At 47.4% G+C, this 25992-nt stretch overlaps 1 long non-coding RNA gene across 2 annotated transcripts; it reads left to right on the top strand.

Annotated features, from left to right (window-relative positions):
• The first annotated feature begins 9906 nt into the window (after window positions 1-9906).
• Window positions 9907-25991, top strand: LOC125164382 (uncharacterized). Of its 2 annotated transcripts, none has more exons than XR_007151738.1 (4): window positions 9907-9964; window positions 12439-12898; window positions 21368-21478; window positions 25722-25991. It is a non-coding gene; the product is annotated as an uncharacterized LOC125164382 (long non-coding RNA). The 2 variants fall into 2 exon arrangements; XR_007151739.1 differs by lacking the exon at window positions 9907-9964 and adding an exon at window positions 10551-10615.
• The last annotated feature ends 1 nt before the right edge of the window (window position 25992 follows it).

The following is a 25992-nucleotide window of genomic DNA, read 5'->3' as shown; positions in this document are numbered from 1 at the left end:
TTAGAAGATGGAAGAGTACTTTCCAAACGATACAGAATTCTCTCCTAATCTTGCATCTTGTACCAAGAGATCTCTTTCTTAAAATCCCAACACACTTTTTTTTTTTTTTAAGTTTATTTATTTTGAGAGAGAGTACAAATGTGTACGGGTACACCCACATGCATGGGGGAAGGGCAAAGAGAGAGGGAGGAAGAGAGAGAGAGAATCCCAAGCAGGCTTCACTCTGTCAGTGCAGAGCCTCATGCAGGGTTTGACTGAACCCACAGACCATGAGGTCATGACCTCAGCAGAAACCAAGTTGGACACTTAACCGACTCAGCCACCCAGGTGCCCCCCAACACCCTTTGAATGCCACCTCTTTTTCAGATGGCAAGGAAATATCAATATTTTTCAAGATAAAAATCCCATTACTCTGTAGTCCCATAAAGATAAATGATAACATATTGGTCCCATCCACTGGCTGTTTCAAGTGCCCCAGGGGGATCTGCTATTCTTGACTTTGCATCGAGCTACAAGGAGGAATGAATTGGTGAAATGGCATCGCGATGGACACCTACCTGACAGAGTGACCTCTTTGTTTCAGTTCGTGCTCATCTCATTGCAGAAATCACAGCCTGTGGACACGGCCATATCGGCTTCATGCCGGGATGATCAGCAAGGGGAAACTCGTGGGGAGAAGACACTCCTTAGAGTTAGGTGTGATTTCATGGCATGAAAGCCCCAAAGGGAAGGTGAATCAAGAGACTGTGGAACTCTCCAAAGGTAAATCCTGACTGCCCACATCACATTCCGGGGTACTGAGGAAATGTGAGCAAAGAATTGCTCAATCGCAATGTTCTCTTGGAACAAGTGGAGGATGGTGGATAAAGTGCTGGAAACAGGAATGCAGAAATCTTTGTAGAATTCTAAAAGTAGCCATAATACCCTTTTTTTTTTTTTTAAGAAGGGAGGAAGCGGATGGTGTAAATTATGGTTTGTTGAGACCTGCGAAGCTCTCGTCTGCCTGAATCATGAGATTATTCTTGCAGACCTTCCTTTAATCCTCAGTGTCTTCTTTAAGGAGCCCCAGGGCTTCTCAGGTTCGTCCCCTGAGCACTGTTTGTGTGTAATCCATTGTCAGCTGTGCGACTGAGCATCGCATTGACATTTCCAGCACACTCAAAGCCAAATCGGTGACCCTTCCGTTAGCAAATGTGCAAGCATTTTGTTCTGACCCGTGACTCATTTTGACCCTTTACTCCAGTCTTACTTTACTCCAGTTATTTCATGCTTTCTCATATTGCTAATATCTTTGTAAGTCATTGTAAAGCGTTTGAGGAACAAGATGGAGCCTGGAAAATATAAATAGAAACAACATGTAGCGGTTAAGAGTACAGGCCCCAGAGTCAGCTGGAATCCAACCCCCCTTCCGTATCTGTAAACTAGAAACAATAATAGCTATCTTGTAGGATTATTTGAATATTTATGAAGAATACTGAGCACTGTCACTGAGACAAAGTTAAGCAATACATATGTAGCTATCATTCCCTTACGATTATATAACTAAATGGATCCAATCCTGCGAGCTTGAAATTGACCCCAGCCAAAATTCCTCATCAGATTGTAAACATATTTAAAAGATGATCTTTAAAATTAGTATGATTCCCTAAGACCATGTCATACTAGGCCAATATAATTTTATGTATTTTTTTTAATTGTGATGACTGACTATAAGAGGGAAAGCTGTAGGAAAACATACCTTGATACCAGCAAAGCTTTTAACATCTCACAATAGCTTAAATAAGTTAAAGCTTATTTAACTTATTAAAGCTTAAATAACTTAAAGTTACATGGACAGAGGACAGTTCAATTAGGTTGATTCAACCCATTAAACCAGTAAGACCTCTAGATGGTCGTTCTCAGCCCTGGTTACACTTTGGAGATTTTTTTTTTTTTTTTTTTTCTTTTTCAAGTACCGGTGCCTGTGGGTACTCCAGGTTGACAAACTCAGCCTCTCTGAGGTGGGGCATGGGCATTGTGTTTTGTTTTGTTTTTGCTTTTTAAGCTCCCCTCTGATTTTAAAGTTTAACCAAAATTGAGAACTACTGCTGTGATTATATGGCTTAAAGGGAGACTAAAAGCCAAGGGTTTAATCACCCTATCTGGATTTTGTCCTTAGCCTGCCCGGTCCACATTTGTCTCAGTGACCTACAGAAGGACCAAGGGGGCATAACCTGTCAGATGCATGGATGCCACAAAGCAAATGCAGTGAATGACATGACAGACTCTGATTGATGTTGACAAGCTGGACCCATGACCTGATTTGAACAAAATGCACTTTTAAACGTCAGGTTCTAAGTTCATGTGCAGGGCAGTGAGTCCCAGAGCATAATCCCCAGACCAATAGCATCGGTGTCATCCGACAACTTGTTAAAAATGTAAATTCTCAGGCTCTACCCCAATCTACTAATTTAGAAACTGTAGAGGGTGGAGCTGGCAGTCTTTTTGGAAATCTTTCTGGGGAATTCTGATGCCTGCTAAAGCTTGAGAACCACTTGTGTCGGGGGAGAAAATCTCAATGGACCAAGTGGGAGACACCTGTGATTGAAAACGCTGCGAAGAGTGTCTCTTTTTTTCTTAGTGATCTATTATCTCTTTCTTCGTGATCTTTTATTCTCACTTGCCAATTGCCATGAAGACCTCCCATACTTTGTGGCTCATGCCACTTGCTTATCTCTTTGTACCTCATTCATGATATAAACTTGTTCATTGACAATCTAAATAATTCTAGGGACAAATAGAAATGTAGAATATGATGATATATGAGTGTAGACTATGATGATATAATAGCTAAAAGAGAGCAGTCACCATATTGCCGGGCACTATTAGGAACCCTTTAGGTGAATATTAATTCATTTAATGAGGAAAGACACTGTCAGGATTTGATCTATTGCAACCGTAGAATGATGGCCATTTTTGGTGGGTTAGAGTGGAAGGGCAGGCTCAGTTAACTTCCGGTGTTTCTGCTCGGTCTCTAGCTGTGCTATGTGCCTGAGGAGGTTTTGGGTAAATAGTAAAGAAGATTAAGAATGAACGGATCACCAGGATTTAAAATTTAAACCCCTCTCCCTCATTCCTTCCCCATGCTCTGAAAAAGGGCAGGTGAGGGGGAGAAGAAAAATCTGCCTCAACACATTTGAGGGAATAGAAGAAGGCAAAAAAGTAGGGGGTGGGACCCTGCAAGGCAGACAATTGGCCCTGTTCCAGGGAACATGGACAGACATGCACCTGTCCAAGGCCACGTGGGAATGGGGTGGAGAGGGTGAAAACACGTTTCCAGCAGTGGAACCCAAACACGTCCCCCCTCCTCCAGCTCCTGGAGGACTTGCAGGTTGTTCAGCCACAAGGGGTGGTACAGACCACAGACACCCAGACTACCTGTGCGGCTTTTTCTTGAGAGAGAATCGCTTAGAGCCAGCCAAGAGTTGCCTCAAAGAACTGTCATATCTCAAGGCATATTTCTTAACTTAACGTAGAAGGAGCAGGCCCATTCCAGCAAGATGCCTGGAATAAATTTTTCTGTGGCCGTGGCCAGACTTTTAACTGTTCCCTAGATTTGGAGGGCTCCAGGAAGCAGCGTCCCAAAGTGCTCTGGGGCACACACCATTTTGGATTTTGCTCCTCTGGGAGATTAAAACTCGGTTAGCATGTGTTAAGGATGCTAAGTCTTCTGGAAGACGTGATATTGTGATTAATAATAAGAAATACATAGATTTTTTTCCTTCATCCGGGTTCCTGGCACAGAACTCCTCAGACCATTGGAACTTCCTGTGTTGGGAGCAATAAAGGTGTCATGTGTTATGTTAATGAGGTGACTTTTGGAAAGCACCTGAGACTGGCTGTTGCCACTGGAGCCAACCATGTGATTAGAGAATTGGAACTTTAGGTCCCACCCCCTGACCTCCTGGGAGGGAAGAGGCCTCCTCCTCAGGTTGGATCAGTCACCAATGGCCAATGATTTCATCAATCATACCTATGAAAAGAAGCCTCTATAAAAACCCTGAAGGACAAGGTTCAGAGAGTTTCTGGGTTGGTGGACACATGGAGATTCTGGAAGAGTGGCATGCCCAGAGAAGATCATGGGAGCTCCACGCCCCCTCCCTTCACCTTTCCCATCTCTCCCACCTGGCTGATCCTGATTTATATATAGCCTTTTGTAATAAACCAGTAGTAAGCAAACTAAAACTGGTTTCCTGAGTTCTGTGAGTGGCTCTGGCAAATTAACTGACACCAAGGAGGGGGTCATGAGAACTCTGATCTACAGCCAAAGGGTCAGAAGCACGGTGACAACCTGAATGTGTGATGGGCATCTGAAGGAGGATGGAGGAGAGGGGGGGATGGTCTTGTGGGATCGAGCCCTTAATCTATGGGATCTGACACTATTTCCAGGTCGATAGTTCTAAATCAAGTGAATCGTAGGACACCCAGCTGGCGTCTAAGAATTGAAACCTTGTGTCCATTTTTCCCATACGTGGTCCTTCCAAAACATTTCCCCACGTCATCGCTGTGGTAAAAGCACACAACAGAAACATACAAAATAAAAGCAAAGTCCTCCAAAGTCCCCTGTACGCACGTGCTACAACCTAAGGGTAATCACTCTTACTATTTTATCATTTATTCTTCCAAAAATTAATATGTGTGTCACAGGAAACGTGTATGTGAGTGTTTGTGGAAGCATTTTAGGTTGTAAAAACCTGAGGGAGAGGGGGGTACGTGCCTCTGTTTTCTAGTGGGTAGAGGACAGAGACGCTACTAAATGTCCTATAGTATGAAAAACAGCCCTCACGACAAAGAATTATCGACCCAGGGTCAACGCTGCTGATGTTGAGAAACTCTGCTCTAGGGTAGAGTGGTTTTGAAACCTGACTGCATTAGAAACCCCTGGAGGTTTGTTAGAACACAGATTGCTGGGCCCCACCCCCAAAGTTTCTAATTCAGTAGGTCTGGAGTGGGGCCCCACAATTTGCATTTCTATAAGTTTCCAGGGGATGCTGATGTGGCAGGTCTAGGACCACACTTGATGAACCTTGCCCCGGGGACCTTCCGTGTGGGGCCTTCCCCTTGTCCTCATGGACAAGGTGGGCTCACCAGCACCTGCCCTGGGTGCCGCCAGAAGGAAGGGATAAAAGCCCACTCTGTGACTGCCCAACCAAGAAGTAGCAGAAGTAGCAGAAATCATTTCCACTCACAGCCCGTTGGCGAGAACCCCACAGAGAAGCCACACCCAGTTGCATGAGAGACTGGAAGATGTGAGTTCTAGCACACCGTTCATGAGCCCCGAGAAGACAGCGGGGGGGTGGGGGGCTAAAAGGAGGGAGAGAGGATGGATGTTGAGGACAGTCTGCTGGAAGGCACGACGCGATCTGCACCCCACCCCAGCTCTCTGTCATCTCCCTTCCCTCCTGTCCCCTCACTTGCTCTTCCCTAGACACACCCAGCTCTCTGCTCTGCGGCCAGCATGCTCCCCGAGTGGCATTTGTGTTCCCTGTTCCCTCTGCCTCGGAAGCTCCTCTCCCAGTCACTTGGCTTGTTCTCTCACTTGATTCTGGTCCCAGCTCAAATGTTCCTCCTCAGAGTGGCTGGCCCCGGCCACCCCGACGGGTAACCTCCCTCCTCTGCCCCACTTGCCCCTCTGGTCTTTCTCCCCTTACCCCACTTTCCCCTGTCCATGTCGGTGCTGTCAGCAGCATGTTGCATATTTATTTGCTTCTCTCTTTGCCCCTGTCACAGGAAAGCAAGGTTTATGAGGGCAAGGCCTGTCTTCTTCACTTTTATATCCTGGAACAGCTCCTGGCACAGAAGAGGCGCTTAAATCTTTGCTGAACAAGTGAAATCTTCCGTTTTTGATAGGCACTGCCAGATGGCTCTTCAAATAGATTTTTGGGTTTAAGTTCTAAATTCGCGAGTCGGTTCAACCCTCATTAATGTGGAATATTTTCTTTGGGCTTCTTGTGTCCAATGTTTTTGCAAATCATGGCCCTGAAATATTCATCACTGGTTCCTCTGCCTCACTGGGGCGGCCTCATCAACCCAGGTCCTGGAAGCTACATTTCCCAGCTGGGGTGTGAGCCAGAAGAAACAAAGTGGGCTGGCAGTAAATCTTCCTAACTAGGCAACACTATTTCTCAAAGGAACATGTGATAGTCACACCCATTTAATGTAAGAGTCCAATCAAGGGAGAGGCATTGATTCAGCTGATTTAGCCCCCATCAGAAAAATCGTCCCCTATCTAAACTATCTTGATTTACAAGATTCTTAATGGCCCAAAAGTGCTGTATCAGCTTAAGCTGATCTAAGAAAATAAACATTTCATAACTGTGATAATATAAGTGCCTCCAGACACAGAACAGCTCAGCCCCAATGGATGGTTCTTATAAATAAACCAGGCAATAGCACACTACAGAAATAACCAGAATTTCTGTGACTTCATGGGGAGCCAAATGGAAATGCCCTTGCCAAGTGAATGCTAAAGTCATCTCATAGTCAAAATATGGTCAGGCCCTAGATGGGAGCCAGACATTTTGCTCCAACGAGAGCCATTTCTCAAGTGGAAGCTGGTTAACTTGAGCCCTCAAAATATAATTTTTATGCTTTGAGTTTAGGGAAAGAGGATGTACTACAAGAAAAAGAGTTCATCTAAGGGGTCTGGTTAAAACCAGACAGAAGCAAGACGCCAGCCGCAGGCCTGGAACCAGCTTTGACGCGGTGGCTTATGTGTTGTAGGCCGACAGCCCATGTCTGGATTCACCGTGCCCCGCAGCCCAGCAGGGTCCTGTGTGATTACAAGCAGGCCAGGCCCTGGTCCACGAGACAGAGATTTTCAGCATCGCTGGTTAAAATAAAAACAGCTTCCTGTTGATCAGAAGAGGCCAGTTATCGGAAGAATCTCATTTCCTGAACATTTTAATTTTTGAGATTTTATGGTGATAAGAAGAAAGCAAATTAATTTTCAAGGGTGTGTGCTGTGGCAATTTCTCTGGGAAATTACATTTTCTGGGACAAGGTGTCCATGTGGTCATCTTTGGATGGACATAGAAGTATCCCAGACAAAATCAGGGACACCTCCCCGCCCCCCCGCCACCTTTGCCCACTGGCTCGATTCTGGGACAAGTGGTGCCTCTGTGAGGGCTGGGCTGCACTGAGGCCAGGTTGGCCAGAAGAGATCATTTGGTTCAGACTGTCCCCATAATCTTCCCTGCAGCATAGATGGTGATTTTTCTTACTCCCCAGATTCCAGATCCTCTCAGTAACTAGCTTGGCAGTCTACATGATGGGCAGTAACAGAGAGGAGTGAATGCGTCAGAAAGCGAGGCCAACCCGAGGCTTGGGAAGGCCCTAGGTGGGTGGGGACCTGTGCAAACCCATGCGTGGTCACCTCTGTGGCTTCAGGATTAGCAGGCACCGGCCACAAAGTCCCATCTTGGTCCCATTCAGAGTCTTCTAGAAGGTTCTAGCATTTTCTGCACAAGGCAAGCACAAGCACCATAATCCTGTGGTTTAATGGGGTGAGCACAGCTGATGCTGGGGCAGCTTCCTCCTCAGGGAGGGCCTTCCTCCATATTCACTGGTAGGATCAGACCTCAGTGAGCTCAGGTCCTCAGAGCACAAAAAGAAATTATTTTTCATCTAACGTGTTTGGAAACTATTCCTCGTACAGAAGCACACAGAGCCTTCAAAGGCCACAGACCTAACACTGTTTCGGACACTTTGGAAGCCAAAGAAGCGTTTCCAGATTTTGAGGCTGTGTGTAAAGGCTGTCACTCTTCCTACAGCTGGTGGTTCAAAGAATCTCCCCTTTCAATCTTTCCTCTTTCGGCTTCTTCCCTCATCAGATCCCTTTATTCCCCAACTGTGACAGCCTGGTCTCAGCCAAAAGCCTCACTCCAGCTGTGAACTTGGAGGGAGGTGCAGAAACCATGTCCTCTGAAAGCAGAAGTCCCGGGGTCCCATTACCCTCCAGATCTCTGGGGGAACAGTGGCTTTTATGTTTTGTTCACAGTGTCCATGACCCATCCCCACCCTGACACTAATACCCACACTGTCAGGGGCTCCAGGAGAAGACAGAAGAGAAGCATGACGCTTGGAGCCTTGACGTCCTGTCTCTGACGCCATCTCTGACTGCCGGCTCTCTTGCCAGCCTCCCCACACTGGCATTAACACCCTGCTCTTCTCCAGACGCCATCGAAGACCTGAGCTGGAGACCACGCCAAACAATTCCACGGCAAATCCAGCCGGCGCTCTGGGACTATGCTGTGCGATCCAGGCTCCACTGGCCACGTGTGCAGACTGAGCACTTGAAACGTAGCTACTGTGCATGGAGATAAGTATAAAATACACAGCGGACTTCAGACGCTCAGCATAAAAAGAGAATGTAAAATGTCTCATAATGTTTATATTGATCACATTTTGAAATGATGCTATTTTTTATATACGGGGTTAAATAAAATATATTAAAATGAACTTCATCATTTGTTGCTTTTTATTTTTTTTAAAAGCTTTTTTTAAAAAAAAATGTTTATTTAGACAGAGAGAGGGAGAGAAAGAGCATGCTCAAGTAGGGGAGGGACAGAGAGGGAGAGAGAGAATCCCAAGCAGGCTCCATGCTGTCACTACAGAGCCTGATGTGGGGTTTGATCTCACGAACTGTGAGATCATGACCTGAGCCAAAATGAAGAGTCAGATGCTTAACCGACTGACCCACCCAGGCGCCTCTCTTCTTTTTCCCTTTCTTTCTTTCTTTCTTTCTTTCTTTCTTTCTTTCTTTCTTTCTCTCTCTTTCTATCATCTTTTTTCTCTCTCTTCCTTCTTTCTTTCTTTCTCTCTATCATCTTTCTGTCTCTCTATGGTCTTTCTCTCTTTCTTTTTTTCTCTTTTTTCTCTTCCTTCCTTTCTATCACCTTTCTTTCTCTCTCTTTCTCTCATCTTTCTTTCCCTCTTTTCTTTTTTCTTTTCCTTTCTTTTCTTTTCCTTTCCTTTCTTTTTTCTTTTCTTTCAGTAGGCTTCGTGTCCAGTGCAGAGCCCAATGTGGGGCTTGAACCCTTGGATCAAGACCTGAGCTGAGATCAAGAGTTGAACACTCAACCAACTGAGCCACCCAGGGGCCCCCTGTTTCTTTTACTTTTATTCACATGGCTGCTAGAAAACTTAAAATGACCGGCATGGTCTGCATTCCATTCCCACAGGATGACGCCACACTAGAAATTCTGGAAGGAACTCCAGGGTGGTCTGAGGGTCAGGGAAGTTCCTGAATGGGGGAGCGGAGGAGAGGATTTCACCAGAGAAGGAGGAAAGAGCTTTATGTTTGGGGGGGTGTGGGGGGGGAACTATTCTAACTCCCTAGCAGACCAGTGGGCAGGGGCAGGAGGAAGCCACCTGGATCTCATCAGGTGCCTGTTTCAGGTGACTTGTGTGCTCAGGCCAGCCTTCGGTCACCCACAGCACATGGAACTGGGAAGCTGGGATGTGATCTGTCTCCAAGCCCTCCAGCCCTCCGGGAGGAGAGGGCCCTGAGTTTGCCCTGCAAGTCACTGGTCCAGACAGTGGCTAACACGGAAGCATTTTTGCATCTGGGCGAAAAGTCCAAGAGTGACAGTGGCTGTTTCAGTGCTGCGGCACTTTTCCTCAGCCCTGACTGTTTGGTTTTCTCAACAATCCTACTCAGTTGGTTTAATTACTACCAGTGTTTCCCAAATAAGAGTCGTCCAGGGGTTCCTAACAGGCATGAGGTCATGCCAGGTAAGAGGGGAAGCCAGGACTTGCCCCCTGCCCCTGCCTCTGCACTCTGAGCACCAAGCTCCATGGTGTTCCAGCCTCTGCTGGGACCTGGGCCCCACCCCAGCGGCCCGCCCCGCCTCGCCCCGCCCTGCAGCTGGCCGCTGGCCGGGCGGGCTTTCCTGGACTCTGCTGTCTGCTCCTGATCCAACAGGTACAGCCCGGAGTCCCTGCCCAGCACCCGGCCCTGGGCCCCAGGCTGTGGAATGTAGGAGAAGCATCCAACAGCCCGCACTCCCAATTTCCTGCCGGCTGGGGCAGTACCGCTTGGGTGAGAGGCGCGGCGGAGGCACCGGCTGCCTCCGCACCCTCGCCCTGCGGTCCCCCGCCGCTCACTCAGGCTTTGCTCCCCTCGGGGCTCGCGGGGCCTCTGCCTCTCCTCCGGCCCTCTGTTTTCTGTTTCGCCCTGGCAGGTTCCATCTGGCACTTAGATCTTATAAATAGCCGCAGCTAGGGTGTGACTCGGGTGGAGACGTGGAGCTGGTACTCCACCCTGAAGGGGAAAAAAGCTCATTTAATTCATTTCTGCACTTGGAAGCCTCTCCCTTTTCGAACGCCAATTAGGCGGCAGCTGCTGGGGACTTTTTTCCTCTCCTTATCCCAAGATGGCCGTCTGATTTTCGGCGCCTGTTGACTTAAGCTCTTACAGGAGGTTGGGTGGGGCGGGCGTGGTGGGACCGCGGCCGCTCTGAAGTGGGCTGGCCGAGTTTTGCTGACTTTCCGCGAGAGCCTGTGGGTGGGAGCGGGTGAGGTTCCACAGAGGACCCAGCCCTCGTCTGTTTCTTCCAGGACGCTGGGGTTTGGGGTAAGGAGAGGACTGCCCTGGGAGGGGGAGATCCGGCTGGCCAACGCCTCGGGAAGCCCCCCGGACTAGCGCCCTAACCAGATTCCCCGCCGAAGGGCTCTGGGCCTCTTGTCTCCTGTAGGATTTGGGGCTCTGCACCACGCATCTGGCATCCATCCTGTGCTGCCTTGTGGTTTATGTTGGCTCTAAAGAGCTGTGTCCTCATCAGTGTTAGTGGGGGTTACAGTGCTCGCCCAGAGTTCTCGGGCGGGTGGCTTGGTTCAATGCACGGAAAGCATTTGGCACGGAGCCTGGCGCACAGTGAGGGCGCACAGATGCCAGCTCTCGCCAGCTTCCGTATTAGGTTGAGACACAGAGCCAGATAAACGCTCAAAGAACAGTTCCTGAAGGCTTGCAAGCAACTTATAGGAAGACCAAAAATAAACTGGAGGGTTTCCAGGTATCAGCCAAATGTTAATATCTTAAGTGATTTTTAAAAATGAAAGTATTAGATAATAAAATGTAGAATGCATATCAATACATAATGAAAGCATCACAAGGTAAAATAATGACAAAGAAGCAGAGCAAGGGGGTATGTCAGCAGACAAAAAATGAGAAACACCCAAACAACACTCACCCTCCAGGGATCATCGCTATTGTGAAAACTCCTTGATGTGTGACCTTTTGGCTCCTTTTCTATACATATATTAATTGGTGTGTGTGTGTGTGTGTGTGTGTGTGTGTGTGTGTGTGTGTGTGTGTATCCGGGCAGGCAGGAGAGGAGGTTCTGATGCAGTCAGCGGAGGGAGTTCTTTGGATTTCTGTGGATGTGCCTGGGGCTTGTGTGACTGAACGGGGGAGACACAGGCCTGGGGTGTGCAGGGAGCCCCACAGAGAGAACAGGGATGGCGAGAGAGGGATGTCATGGCCTTTGTCCTCAACCCTCCTTGGAATCAGGCTTGAGTGTTCTCCAAGGAGATGGGTAGGAGCCATCGTCTAACGTGACTGCCCTCACGAAAGACTGGGAGACTCTGGGCTTAGGCCTCAGCACCCAAATGGCAAGCTGTCCAACAGAGCTGGGGAGGCGGTCTCAGCACTGCCAGCAATGGGCGGTCTCTTTACGGCTCTGTTTGGTGGCCCCCAACGATGGTGACTCACTGAAGAAAAACCCGATGGAGAGCTCTGTGTGGCTCCTGTGGCCAAGACACTGAGGCCCGTTCAGAATCGCCTGGAAATAACAGGGAGGGTTCAAAGAGGGGCTCAGGTCCTTCTGTTTGGCAAGGGGAGCTCGGAGTCATTGGAATTTGGGTGTAAATGTGGATATGATGTCATTATTAGATAATATTCAGTCATTTGTATCATTTCATAAGTAGCTCCCGCATGGTTAAATTAGGATGAAAACATTGCCTTGATTTGATTATTTTTTTATTCGAGTATAATTAACATACAGTGTTATATTAGTTTCAGGTGTACGATACAGTGATTCAACAGTTCTCTACATTTCTCAGGGTCATCATGATGAGTGTTTTCTTTTTTTTTCTAATTTTTTTTTCAACGTTTTTTATTTATTTTTGGGACAGAGAGAGACAGAGCATGAACGGGGGAGGGGCAGAGAGAGAGGGAGACAGAATCGGAAACAGGCTCCAGGCTCTGAGCCATCAGCCCAGAGCCTGACGCGGGGCTCGAACTCCCGGACCGCGAGATCGTGACCTGGCTGAAGTCGGACGCTTAACCGACTGCGCCACCCAGGCGCCCCGATGAGTGTTTTCTTAATCCCCTTCATCTATTTCACCCGTTGCCCCCACCCACCTCCCCTTTATGGTAACCATCAGTTTGTTCTTTAGATTTCAGAGTTTGGTTTTTCTTTGTTTCCGGAGAGTCCATTCCAGCATCTATTAAACAAGAATAAGAAGGAAAGATTCGAAGCAATATCCCAATACTCTTTAGATTTTATCAACTGTGAGACACTATGGATTTTCAAAGACGGCTGACTGCCTTTCATGCCTCTGAACTCCGCCCTTCCTTGGCATGATGGAGAAGGAAAATGAACTCAAGACCCACCTAGTACAGCATCTTAAATCTAATTAGGTACCCAAACAAGCGAATTATTTGAACTCAACGCATCCCAAGTTGCAAAAGTGGGCCAAGTCTCTTGGCTCCTAGGACTACAGCTTTGCCTCCTTCAGGAGCTAGAGAGCTGATGCTCAGGAGAACTGCAGGTATGTGCCAGGCCCCGGGAAGAAGCACACCCTCCTGTGTAATGCGAAGGCCGCGGTCCAGACTTCATTCTCCCCGGGTCTCAAGGTAAGTGCAACAGTGGAGGAAAATCTAACTACAGAAGCACGAGCCCTCTTTCCGAGTGATAATGCTGCCTAGCAGGGTGCCTTGGGAGAGCTCGATTGTATGGTACGTCCCTTCTGTACACAGGGCCTGTGAGTCATGCTCCTTAGGGAAGATCAGAGGAGAGAAAGCCTAGTGGCTGGCAGGTGCCTTAGGTCCTTCAGATAGGTCCTTGTCTCGGGGCCCCTGTGACCTGTGAAGATCTTCAGGGGTCAAACCTCTTATTCTCTCTTCTCTGGGCCCCCTCTTCCCAACTGGAAGGAATATCACCGTCTCCTCAGAGCACCATTTAATTTCCTCTTCATAGACTAAGCCTTTATCAGATGTCACGATGTTTTGCACCGAGGCATCAATGTCACTGTTCAGAGAGCCAGTATTTTGAAACCTGAAGACAGAGAAGAGCGTGGAATAGCTGCAGATACAGACAGTTGATTTCATTCATTCATTCACTTTTCCCTTGAGTGCTTAGAGAAACACTTAAATCCTCTGTCTCCTCTGCTGCTGCGTTGCTCAAGCCAACGTGCTCTCTGAGCTGGACCGGTGCAGTACTTTCTGAATAGTTCTATTTGCTCCCGTTCTTTTTTTTTTTTTTTTTTTTTTCCAACGTTTATTTTATTTTTGGGACAGAGAGAGACAGAGCATGAACGGGGGAGGGGCAGAGAGAGAGGGAGACACAGAATCGGAAACAGGCTCCAGGCTCCGAGCCATCAGCCCAGAGCCCGATGCGGGGCTCGAACTCCCGGACCGCGAGATCGTGACCTGGCTGAAGTCGGACGCTTAACCGACTGCGCCACCCAGGCACCCCTCCCGTTCTTTTTTTAAAAAATATTTTTAAAAGTCTATTTATTTCTTTTTTCAAAAATTTTTTTTCAATTTATTTTTGAGAGAGAGACAGAGAACGAGCAAGCGAGGGGCAGAGAAAAGGAGACAGAATCCAAAGCAGCCTCCAGGTCTGAGCTGTCAGTACAGAGCCCGACTCAAGGCTTGAACCCACGAACTGGGAGATATGACCTGAGCCGAATTTGGACGCTTAAACAACTGAGCCACCCAGGTGCCCCTAAAGTTTCTTTCTTTCTTTCTTTCTTTCTTTCTTTCTTTCTTTCTTTCTGTTTACTTATTTATTTTTAGAGAGTGACAGAGCACAAGCAAGGGTGGGCAGAGAGAGAGGGAGACACAGAATCCAAAGCAGGCTCCAGGCTCTGAGCTGTCAACACAGAGCCTGACGCGGGGCTCGAACTCACAAGCCGTGAGATCATGACGTGAGCCAAAGTCGGACGCTTAACCGACTGAGCCACCCAGGCGCCCCATGTATTTATTTCTAAGTTACCCCTATACCCAGTGTGGGTCTTGAACTCATGATCCCAAGATCAAGGGTCACATGCTCCTCTGACTGAGCCAGCCAGGTGCCCCTGTTTACCTCCATTCTTGACTTTCTCCAACTATTCTCATCAAGGTGATCTTTAAAATTAAAACAAAAACAAAAACAAATTTCATCTTGTCTCTCTGGATCCCTGCTGAAAGTCACTGACTGGCTTTTTCACTTCCCTCCATTCTCCAGGCTACTGCCTCCTCTCAGGGTCAGCTCCCCCTCCTTTCTGTGCTGCAGTGACCTTGCCTCTCTTTCAGATCCTCAAATCTGCACGAGCCTCCCCTCTGGCTCCAGAACCTTTGCCTGGACTCACCCCTCCCTTTCCCTCTTCATGTAAAATTAACTCCTTTACTTCAAATCTCAGTTCAAACCTTGCTTCCTCAGAAAGCCTTTCACAGCCTCCAGGCTTAAACAACTTCCTTGAAATACGTTCTCTTAACACTTGGTGATGTGTTTCATATCACTTAACCAGAGTGGGTGCCTGTATGTTTTTCTGGGTGGTTATTTGATACTGACGGGCGTTAGTCTGTCTCCCCCAGTAAATTATAATTGCATGAAAATTGGGTCTGTCCCTGTTCCCTCTTCATTATACTCTCAGAGCCTAGCACAGAGCCCATCGTAAGAGTGTTCAATAACTGTTTGTCAGATACTTGTCAGATACGTAGACTTGGCTCCCAGGAGTTTGTCATCAGCTAGGAGAGAAACATCCCAACTTCTCCTCCAAAGCCCTCTTCTAACATCATCTTCATTGTGATGCTTCCCTGCCCATTTCCCTTTCCTCGCCTCCCTGGGCAAGAGAAAGCCCCTCCAGCATGTGCCCCAGCCTACTCCGTGTTGCTTAGTAACCCCACATTGGGCTTTCAGAAGACGGGCCTGCCCTCATCCATACTGTCAACTGGACAGCTCCCCCTGGATGCCTGTATCCCTTTGTTTGGGATGCTGTAACAAAGTACCACAAACTGCTTAAAGCAACAGAAGTTTATTTTCTCACAGTTCTGGAAGCTAGAAGTCAAAAATCAAGGTGTTTCCAGGGCCACGCTCTCTCTGAAACACAGAGGAGAGTCTTTCCTTGCCTCTTGTAGGTTTTGATGTTTTCTGGCAATCCTTGGTGTTTCTTGGCTTGTAGGTACATCACACCAATCTCTACCTCCGTGGTCACCTAGCTGTCTTCTTATAAGGGCACCAGTCACATTAGATGAAGGGTCTACTCTCCTCCAGATGACCTCATCCTAATAGTAACCAATTAGATCTATAGCTACCCTATTTCTAAATAAGATCACATTTTGAGCTCTTGGGGGGGGTTGACCTGAACATATTTAAAAAAATATTTTTTAAGTTTATTGATTTGGAGAGGGAGAGGCAGAGAAAGAGAGAGAGAGAGAGAAAGAATCCCAAGTAGGCTCCATACTGTCAGCAGAGAGCCCAACGCAGGACTCAAATTCATGAACTTTGAGATCACGACCTGAGCCGAAATCAAGAGTTGGATGCTTAACTGACTGAGCCACCCAGGTGCCCCACTGAACATATCTTTTTTTAAAGTTTTTATTTGATTATTTTGAAGTTTATTTATTTATTTATTTAGAGAGAGAGAGCAGTGGGGGTGGGGGGCAGAGAAAGAAGGAGAGAATCCCAAGAGGCCCACACTGATAGTGTGGAGCTCGACTCAGGGCTCAGTGTCACGAACCGCGAGATCATGACCTGAGCTGAAATCAACAATCAGACACTTAGCCTACTGAGCCACCCAGGCGCCCCAAGCATATATTTTTGAGAAACACAATTCAGCTCATAACAAACACACTATGTAACTCAAATTCAGGTCCCAAATCGCCCTCAGTGTCTTTCCCCCCAAGCCCATTCATCCTCCTATATTCCTTATCTTAACGGGTGGCACCGAGATTCATCTAGAGCAGAATAGAAAGTCATCTTATTTTTCTCCTTCTTCCATATTGAATCAGTCATGAAGTTCTACTGACTGTCTCTTTATCTCTTTAACGTTTTTCATATTCATCCCCAGTGACTCTGTTTTAGTTCCTCCATCATCTTTAACCCGGACAATTGTGGGAATCAAGCTGGCCTTTCCATCTCCTGTCTCAATCCTTTTCTAATTCACCCTGCATGCTGCTTCATGAGGGATGCACTTAAAATGCAAAATGACTGTGATACTATGTTTAAAACTCTTCAAAAGCTTTGCTTTGCACATACGGTGGTCCAAACTCTTACGCAAGGCACACAAGACTCCATCATCTTACCCCTACCTTTCTTTTTTTTTTTTTTAAGTTTATGTATTTATTTTGAGAGAAGGAGAGAGAGAGGGAGAGAGAGAGAAAGCACGAGTGGGGGAGGGGCAGAGAGAGGCAGAGAGCGAGAATCCCAAGCAGGCTCTGCATTGTCAGTGCTGAGCCTGATGCAGGGCTCGAACTCACAAACCGTGAGATCATGACCCGAGCCACAGTCAAGAGTCTGTCGCTTAACCAAATGAGCCACCCGGGTGCCCCTTCCCCCTTACCTTTCTTAACTCAACTTTTGCTACCGCCTGTCTGCACTCTCTTCTCTAATCATTTTGAACTCTTCAGTTTCCTAAACGTAGGAAATGGTTTCCTGTCTTTGAGCTCGTAGCAGAGACGTTTGCCACACTCACAGAACAGCCACGTGTCCCTGTACAGTTCACAACCTGATGAAACAGGTGATTAGTTCTGGCCAATGAGTGGGAATGGAAATTATCTCTGTCACCTCCGCGCTGAGGAATTCACCTTCGATGTGTTACCTTCCAGCTTTCTGTTCCCTGCAGGGCCAGCTTGGAAGCCACATGTTCTGGATGGTAGGGCTATTAGAGCGTATGGACTCTGCTCGTTTCGGGCCTCAGAGGACTGTGTAGAGCAGAGCCTTGCCTATTACTCCTCCTACCCACCCCCAAACCAGCTGACCGGCCTTGGACGTGACTCGAGTGAAAAATAAATCTTAGTTATATTTAGCTACCAAGGCTTCAGGGTCATTTTGTTACCATGGCGTAACTTAGGCCATCCTGACTCATGCAAGGGGTTCCCTCCGCCTGGAAAAGTCTTACTGATCCTTCTAGCCCGATGCTGTTCTCTTTTGTGAAACCGATCTGACCCATTGCCACTGCACTTTGTCTATAATGCCAACGTGGTCCTTATCACCTGTTATCACAATCATTCAATACCCAGTGAATCATGAAATAGTAGATGGTGTGTGCCTCGAGGGCAGGGTCTGTGTGCTGGTCAGCTGTCAGGTTTTTATCTCCAGCACCCCACAGGGTGTTGGGCATAAAGGGGGTACCCAATCCAATAAATAATGAATGAATGAATGAATGAATGACCTGACTGCATGTAATCTGTCAGTAGAGAGTGATGGGGAAGGCCTCAAGGAACATGAAAACACCGTGTGGGACTCCGTGGCCTGGAGACACGAGGAGTCAGTGACTGCAATTTTGAGCTCAGGCCATGTTCAGAGCAACATGGCCTCTATGATATATATCCCTGAGGCTTCAGTGAGTGAAAGGATTATAGACGATAAAACTATCGTGTGCAATCAGGAAGTTTAAAAGGGAGTCCAAAAAGTACTTTTAACTCATGAGCGAGTACACTAGAGTGGAATAAAAATGCGCTTTCTTATTGGCAGAAAGTGATGATTTAGGGGGTGCCCCAGGTGGCTCAGTTGGTGGAGCAGCCGACTTCGGCTCAGGTCATGATCTCGCAGTTTGTGAGTTCGAGCCCTGCATGGGGAGGATCGTGGCTGTTGGTGGAGAGCCCGCCTCAGAGCCTCTGTCTCCCTCTCTCTCTCAAAAATAAATAAACATTTTTTTTTTTAAAAAAGAAAGTGACGATTTAGGAAATAGCATTGCATGTTTTTGACACAGCCAGGATGACTGTCAAATTAAAATCGTGTATAACTGGCTCACTGGAAGAGCATGAAACAGGGATTGTGAACCAAATGGAACTCTTCCCCTCTTTCTCTCTCTCTCCATCTGTCTATCATCTCTCGCCCCTGGGAGCAATAGGGGCAGATCCAAGTTTTGTGGGGGCCCCCATTGTCTCCTTCAATTTTATTCGATGGCGGCAGCAGCCCTCTCCCTCCAATGATGACTTGGGCCAGTGAACTTGCTGTCGTGCTCAGATAACACAATACTCCTTTGAGTTGCAAAGAAGTAGCCTGCCTTCGGACCTTAACATTCTAAGTCCCAGGTAATAGTTAAAACTCTGAAACTGATTTAGCCTGAAATCTTTTCTTCTCCCTTGGCTCAGACCCGCCTCATCCTGGAAGCCTGCCCTGGGAAAGGGGGCATGGCCCTTCTCCTCGCCTCCCCCTCTGCTCACCTCCTCCCCCTTGCTAGCTGCTGCTTCCCTCCGTGCTTGGAATGAAGCCCAGAAAGGGGAGAGGTAAGGGAATAAGATCGTTCTCACGTGGCTGGGTGGCCTAAGCCCTTTGGGCCGGCAGCTGGCCTCCATGGGGTGGCCTGGCAGATGATTAAAGCTGGCCCTGTCACGGGCTCTGCAGAGGCCTCCAGCTGGGCCCCCCGTCTCCTGTGGTTCCCTTGACCCAGGCTGAAGGTCTCTATCCCTCTGGGTGGTCTCATATGACTCCTTCCCCAGCTCCTGGGATTCCGGAGGTATAACGGCCAGCCCCTTTCTGCTGAGGTCTTCTGTTCATGCCTACAGGCCCCAAGACCACCCCACAGTGCCCCACACCTGCGCCCTTTCCCACGGGGACCACATCTGGTCTTGGGACACTCCCCTTGCTCTGCCACCAAAGTAGTATCCGCCACTGACATTTAAATGTCTCTCCCGCCGTTCCGTGTGCTTTAACATGTGTTATCTCAGTGAACGCTCATAACCACCTACGACGTGGGTAGATCTGGAGGCCACGTCCGTGAGTGTTTATTTAACAACTTCTGCCTTAAGTTCTGCTGTCACAAAACACTGCAGGCACCTTTCATCTGTCACTGATTTTGATTACAGACCTAGGAATGCAGAGATTGAGGCTTTCCCTTAGCTTGACCGTAAACTCACCGCGAGTCTCAGGGCGGATCGGTAATATCTCTGGAATGGACTCATCAACACCAAGGTTCCTTCTCACCCTAAAATTCTGTGACTTAAGAACTCATTCTAGGATAAGGAATTGCATGTAGGTGTTCAGGGTAGGAAGTAAGAAAAGGCTAGTTGGGACCTAGGGCATGGAGAAGCCTGGACAGTGTGGATACAAGTAGCCCTGAAAAGTCTCGAGCGTATTTAAGTTCTGACAAAATGATCATTAAAATGTCTCAAGACCTAGGTGTCTATCGTTTCTTTTACAATCCTAACGAGAGATCTCAGTAAAAAGAGAGGTTTTCGCTCTTGGTTTCGGCTCAGGTCCTGATCTCATGGTTTGTGAGATGGAGCCCCACGTCGGGCTCTGTGCACTGACAGTGAGGAGCCTGCTTGGGATTCTGTCTCCCTCCCTCTCTGCCTTCCTCCCCTTGTGCTCCCTTTCTCTCTCTCAAATAAATAAATAAACTTAGAGAAAAACAATTTTAAGAAAAGACTATAAAATTCAGCATGAAAATGAATATTGATTTGGAATGAAAAGAAAAAGTCCCCAGAAGTCTCCTCATTAGCTTTATAGTGAATCTGCTTCAAAGAGAAGGCGGCTTGGTCTGTCTTGTTCAAAGCTGTGTCCTCTGGACTTAGAACAGTGTCCGGCACATAGTAGGTGCTCAAGAAATACTTGTAGAATCAAAGGGTGATTGACACTAGAGAACTGGTTAAAGGAGAGAGCAAGAAGAGGTAGGAAGCGTTTCCGTAACTTGCCCCTAAACACAATCAGTAATCATGAGAACTGGATTTGAACGTGGGTGTCGCTCCCCTCCTCTCTGGGTTGGTGACTGCACAGCTAGACTCTGTCCCCAGCTTCCCTTGCAGTCGGGGTGATGTGACCATATGACAAAATTCTTGCAAGTTAAAGGTGAGCAGACATCAAGGTGCTACGTTGTGGCTTGAGCCTTAAGATGATGGGTACGCCTCCTCCCCACACCCCCTTTCTACCTGCTGGCTAAAATCTGGATATGGGGCTGATTCGGTTTGACAAGAACACGGAGGGGTTGGCAGAGTCACCACTTGGAAAAAACCATGGTTCCCGAATGATCACAAAGAAACAGAGCTCCTCCAGTGACCTGCACAGTTCACATCAGGATTGTGCCTTGACGGACAAATAACCCTCTTTGTTCTGTAAGCCACGGTGTTTTGAGACCTCTCCGTTTTAGCGTCACACTCATACCATTTTTCGAACGCAGGCCCTTGGCATCACACTGTACTTTCTCCGAGCAACACTGCCAGAAACGGGGAGAGGGGTTCATTTGCAGTCTGCCTGACAGACGCCTTGTGTTTTTCTCGTGGCTGTCCCTCTCGCTTCCTTCCCTGGGAATGAATATAACCGTGGCCAGCTATGTGGCCGGTACTGTCCTGAGAACCTTCCACGAAAGGACTTATAGTGCAGACAGTACCATGATGTCCATTTTACAGCTGAGGAAACTGAGGTGCAGAGAGGTTAAGCAACACAGCTAGGGAGAGAGCTGGGATTTGGACCCGTGTGGGTCGCTTCCACTGCTTACGCGGCCAGTCGCCTTGGCATGTTCTTCTGACCCCCTTGCTTCGTTTCTTTTGCTGTCCTCCCGTCCTTCAGATCCATTCAATTCTCCCATTGTGAGTAGGCCAACAGAAACACCAGCTGGCCATAAATAAAAAGAAGTTTCTGCCTCCTTCTCTCTGTCAACGGTTCCACTTTTTACATCTGTTTGGTGTCTTCATACAGTGTTGGGAACTCTTGGGTCTGGGGAGTGCCATCAGCCAGCATTGCATCAGGCACACCAGGCACAGTGAAGAGAGCCCCGAATCAGAAGCTGGAGTTTCCATCTCTTGGCCTGGCTCTGCTGTGGCTTTGTGCACAGCTTTGACCGTGGCACTCCTCTCCGTAAAGTGACAGGCACGGACGGTCTCTAAGGTTCCTCATTGCTCTGAAATCCATAACCTGTCAGTCTTTCCTTCCTTGGTCCACCGTCTGTCCTCTGGCAGTGCCGGCCCATTTGCAGAAGACCAGGGAGCAGGGAGCAGCTCTGTATTTGAGATCTTGAAGGACACCTCGTGGTGCCACTGGAGTCGGAGACGCAAAAGGAAAAGATGAGGGTAAGTTGGACACCGTCAGTTTCCTGGCAGTCCAGCCATCTCCAGGCTCAAAGGTCTCCCGCGTACACAGGTGCAAATGAAATAATATTCGAGAGTAAGAATGGGGACAAGGAAGCTTCCAGGCTTGGAGAGGGAACATGAACCCACTGACCAGTGAAATGATCCCCAGATCATTCCAGAATCCCAGTTTGCCTGCAAGCGGGGACAGCGTGCCCTCCGAGAGACTGACAGATAAATGTAGCTCCAGTGCCTATGAACTTCTGTCAGTCATGGCAAAACACGGATCTGCTAACAGAGTCTGGGAAAGAAGAATCTGAAGATGCGTGAATGAGTAAACAAAATAAGGGGCAAGGCGGTTTCCCTCCTGTGAACATCTTGAGCAATCAGACAGCTCTCCAAGATGGCATAGATGAATCTCCCCATCACTACTCCATGCTGAACTGGTCATGGCTTGAACATGTGTAGGTTATGGGAAAACTTTGAGTCTGGCTGTCTGCTGAAATCAAACTTTTCCTCCTCCCTGATTTTTACCGTAGTCACTCTTCTGGAAATTATTTGCATGTGGTTGATAGAGTATCAGTTTGGGGCTAAGAAAATGGCAGCCAGGACCCATTTGGTCATATGATGAGCAGTAACAGGAAAAAACAGGGAAGAGATAAAACCTAAAACTGGGTGGGCCTCTGCCAAGGGGAGGATGTCTAGTGCCCTTTTGCTTTCTCAACAAAATTACGAAATTATGCGCTTTGACTCGCGTGGCTAAGCAGATGTTCTCTTTGCTGCGAATCTATTAGCTCCTTGCTTACTCTGCCGAGTGGGTGGCGCAAAAAAAGATGAGCTGCAAAGAAGGAGCCGGCAGTGACAGGAAAGGACACTGGGCGTGAGAGATTAGGAGCTGAGGGACAGCGACCCTGAATTGAGACGAAAGGGGCTTCTGAAGGAGCAAGCCTGCAGCATGTTTAGTTAACGTCTTTCCAACAAAGGAGAAATTTTGTGCAGCCACAGATCATTTGCAATTCAAAGAGCAAGAGGCAAACCGAGTTGAGAACATACTTTGTGTGGAAAGGCATTCATAGTATCCATGCCCCAAATACCTCCCACCCAAGGGAAGTCGTCCGGTGCATTTGAGAGCTTTTCGCTGACTTGGGGCCCCCGGTGCCGCCATTTTCCCTCTTTCTCCCTCTCTCCCTTTCCTCTTCCCCCTTCCATACTGGTTGCCTGTCTGTCACTTCAATTCAGTCCAGCCATCTGGAACCTTCCCTACTAGATAATATCTCCACCTCAAATTAAAAAATGGCCCTTTCCTACTTGATCAGAGCCCTGGTATCTGGATGGTTGAGGAAGATTGCTGAATGGCGGTGTGAGGTGGAGATTTCCTGGGGATTTCAATCACCTTGCTCCCCTCTACCCTTCATGATAAAGGCTAATCAGGAGGGGAATGAAAACAACACGCAATCTTAGGAGAAATGAGGAATGGGCCAGATGCAACCCACAGAGGCTGGCTGAGATTTCAATTTTCTTACTGTAATGAAAACTGCATTTCCATGACCCGTTGCGGTAGAAATTACTTACCGGCGGTCACCTGTGATAGCGTCACCCCGCGGCTCACGTGGTGGGCACGGATGCCGCCAGGGACGGTTGCTGAAGCGCCTTCTCGTGATCACCTTCCACGCGGTCCTCAGGATGCCGCAGATGGGCAGAGGCGGCGCTTTCGTGTGGGAAACGAGGCCCGATCCGTAATATGATGGTGATTTAAAACAGTAGTTCCTTCTCCTACCCTTTTCCTGTGACCTTTCCTTCACGGCTGGAATCTGTGATTTTCTGCTGGGGTCCTGCAGGATGCCAGATGGAGGTCAACCGTAATGCGTGATGGCATTACGTTCAGGTACCTGCTACGTGCCAGGCAGTGAACTGGTGTGTCTTTTACGTTCTCCCTCATCATTTCCATTATCCTGTGCACCAAAGATTGTCCTCCAGTGTTCTCCTTTCCTTTCTTCCTTAATAATATAATTATACTTTTTTTTTTCTTTAAACGAGGCACATGAATTCCTACAAGAAGACCACATAGCCCAGCCTCCCCTGTGGCTACGTGTGCCCATGAGGTCATTGTGTTGGAAGCAGAAGTGTTCTGTGCGGTTCTGAGGAAGTGTCCTAAACAGGAAGAAACATGCCCCTTTTTGTCTCTTCTTTTCTATGCCAGTTGGAACGTGGATGTGATGGCTGGATGTGAACAGCCTTCTTAGACCATGAGGTGGAAACCACTTGTTGAGCATGGTAAAGCAACGAGAAGGAGCTAGAGTCGCTGATGATTGTGGAGGAGAATTTTGAGGGTTTTGGTCACCTGATCTGATCCTGTCCTACCAAAAGCACCCAGTAAGAAAGTCGTAGAATGAGGTGTTGGGGAATATGGGCTCTGGGGTCAGACACACCCGGATTAAAAACTTACCTCTCCTACACTTATCAGCTCCATGATCTTAGGCAAATTACTTAACTGTTCTATGTCTGATTCTTCATTTGCAAAATCAGTATAAGTAAAAAGTAAGCAAAAGGGATTTGGGGAAAAATCTTTAAAAATTTTCAGCATAGTGCCTGGCACATGGTCAGTGCATGACAAAGGATAGATAGTATTATTCTAATATTATAGATGAGGAAACAAACTTCAGCAAAGTTAGGAAACTTCTCCAAGGCCATGAACACAGATAAATAACAGAGTATTAGATCCGGAAGCTCCCGAGTTTTCCATGACATTGACCACCATGGATGCCCAGATGTCACCATGAAAAACAAGGGAAAAAAATTGAACTCTTTTTTATACTTTCTAGTGAGCACATGTACACGTGCGCGCGCACACACACACACACACACACACACTACACACTTTAGGTAGTTCAGTGCATTCTTCGAATGTAAAATTAGCAGTTTTACAAAAGAATCTACCAAAATGGAAACGTTTGTTTGAACTAACATGTACTAATATCACTAGGTACAAAGTTTCCAGCAAGCTATGCTGCTGTCTGCTGACCCCTCAGGGTCACCTGCTGGTGATCAGTCCCCTGTGACATGGTCACATTCTGCATTTCCTTGTGTCCACACCAAGCTCAAGCTCATTTTTCAATTTGCAGATGAGCTGAGCTCAGAATATCAGTCCTTAGTATGTCAAGTCTGTGCAGTGGTGTCCTTCCGACCCAGACTTTCTGTCAGACCAGGGCTAGGGTTTGGATGGGATTGTTTTATGGCAACTGTGAGCTTCTAACAATGAGGGTGGCTCAGTGGCCTATAAGTCAAAGTGGATGATTTGAGAAGGCTGTGAACTCTATCAAGGCAGGGACTGTGTCTGTTTTGTTCACCGATGTATCTCTACTCAGAAGGACTTAATCACTATGTACTGAATCGTGTTTGGATGAGTGAGGGCTCTCAGGATCACCATGCAATAAACCATCATGGCTGAATCAAACCACTGAACTGATGCTCACTGGACTTCCCCATGGGGCCCAAGTATGGGGGTCGCTTGTCCAGCACCCAATCCTACCATTCCAATTGTACTCCTTCTGTCTTTTAGGGAGCTTCCCACCATGGGCTGCTTTGGGGAGAGCAGATGGTGGAGGGAAGTGCCTGCTCTTATAAATCAAAGTGGTCAGATCCTCTCTCTGGGAGCTTTGAATTTAAACAACTGTTGCAAGGATGTAAGATGATTGGAGTCTGTTCATGGCAGGACATGGATGGAGTGTAGACCATATGCTTCTGCTCTGAGTTTTGCTGTGTCTCCTTCAACCTTGCCTTTACCAGCTCCCTTAGTCCTGCCCACATTCCCACCCTCGACTTCAAACCTCCCACAGATTCTGATGTGCCTTAAAGTCATTGAATAATCCCCAGCCCCTTTGTTTCTTAAAATAGCTTTCAAGCAAAATTGCAAGAGGGATTTTGCTGCTAATCTTGGTCTTCACTGATAGACCTAAAGCTTATCTGGTAAATTTCCAAATAGCAACGTGGGAGAAGTTGTGCAGTCAAGGCCAATATTTTTCAATTTGAAATATGGAGACTGAAGTAATTGGAGAAGGTGACAGTGACTATTTTTGAGATGATTATTAGGAGCAACTCTTTGGCACTGAAAAAGTTGGAGAGAAGTGAGTTGAAAACTGGCTCCATGGCTAAATATGGTGCCAAACACCTAATTTTACAATTGTCGGTGAATTTTTTCTCATCAACAAAGAATGTACTTTGGCACGTTTCTCTCCCACCCTCACAGGATGGTCATCGCTGTGCTCTTCACATGTTGTGAGAATTCTGGGTCATTTTCTCAAGTTTGGAATTGTGGATGTGGCCGTGGCTGTTTCCAGACAGAAAACAGTGGAATCCTGGAAAGAGTCAAACAATCAACTGTGATTTTGTACTTCGATCCAGATGAATTAAGCAAGCAGATCCTTTGGGTTTTACACATCTATGAAATATCAGGCCCTCATGTTCTCCTTTTGGGGTGTTCTTCCTCGAAAAGAATGCACTTTCACTATTTAAATAAT

This window comes from Prionailurus viverrinus, chromosome B1 (assembly GCF_022837055.1).
Source record: "Prionailurus viverrinus isolate Anna chromosome B1, UM_Priviv_1.0, whole genome shotgun sequence".
NCBI lineage: Eukaryota > Metazoa > Chordata > Mammalia > Carnivora > Felidae > Prionailurus > Prionailurus viverrinus.
The sequence above is the reverse complement of the archived record's forward strand: the minus strand, read 5'-3'. Positions and strand labels throughout refer to the sequence as shown.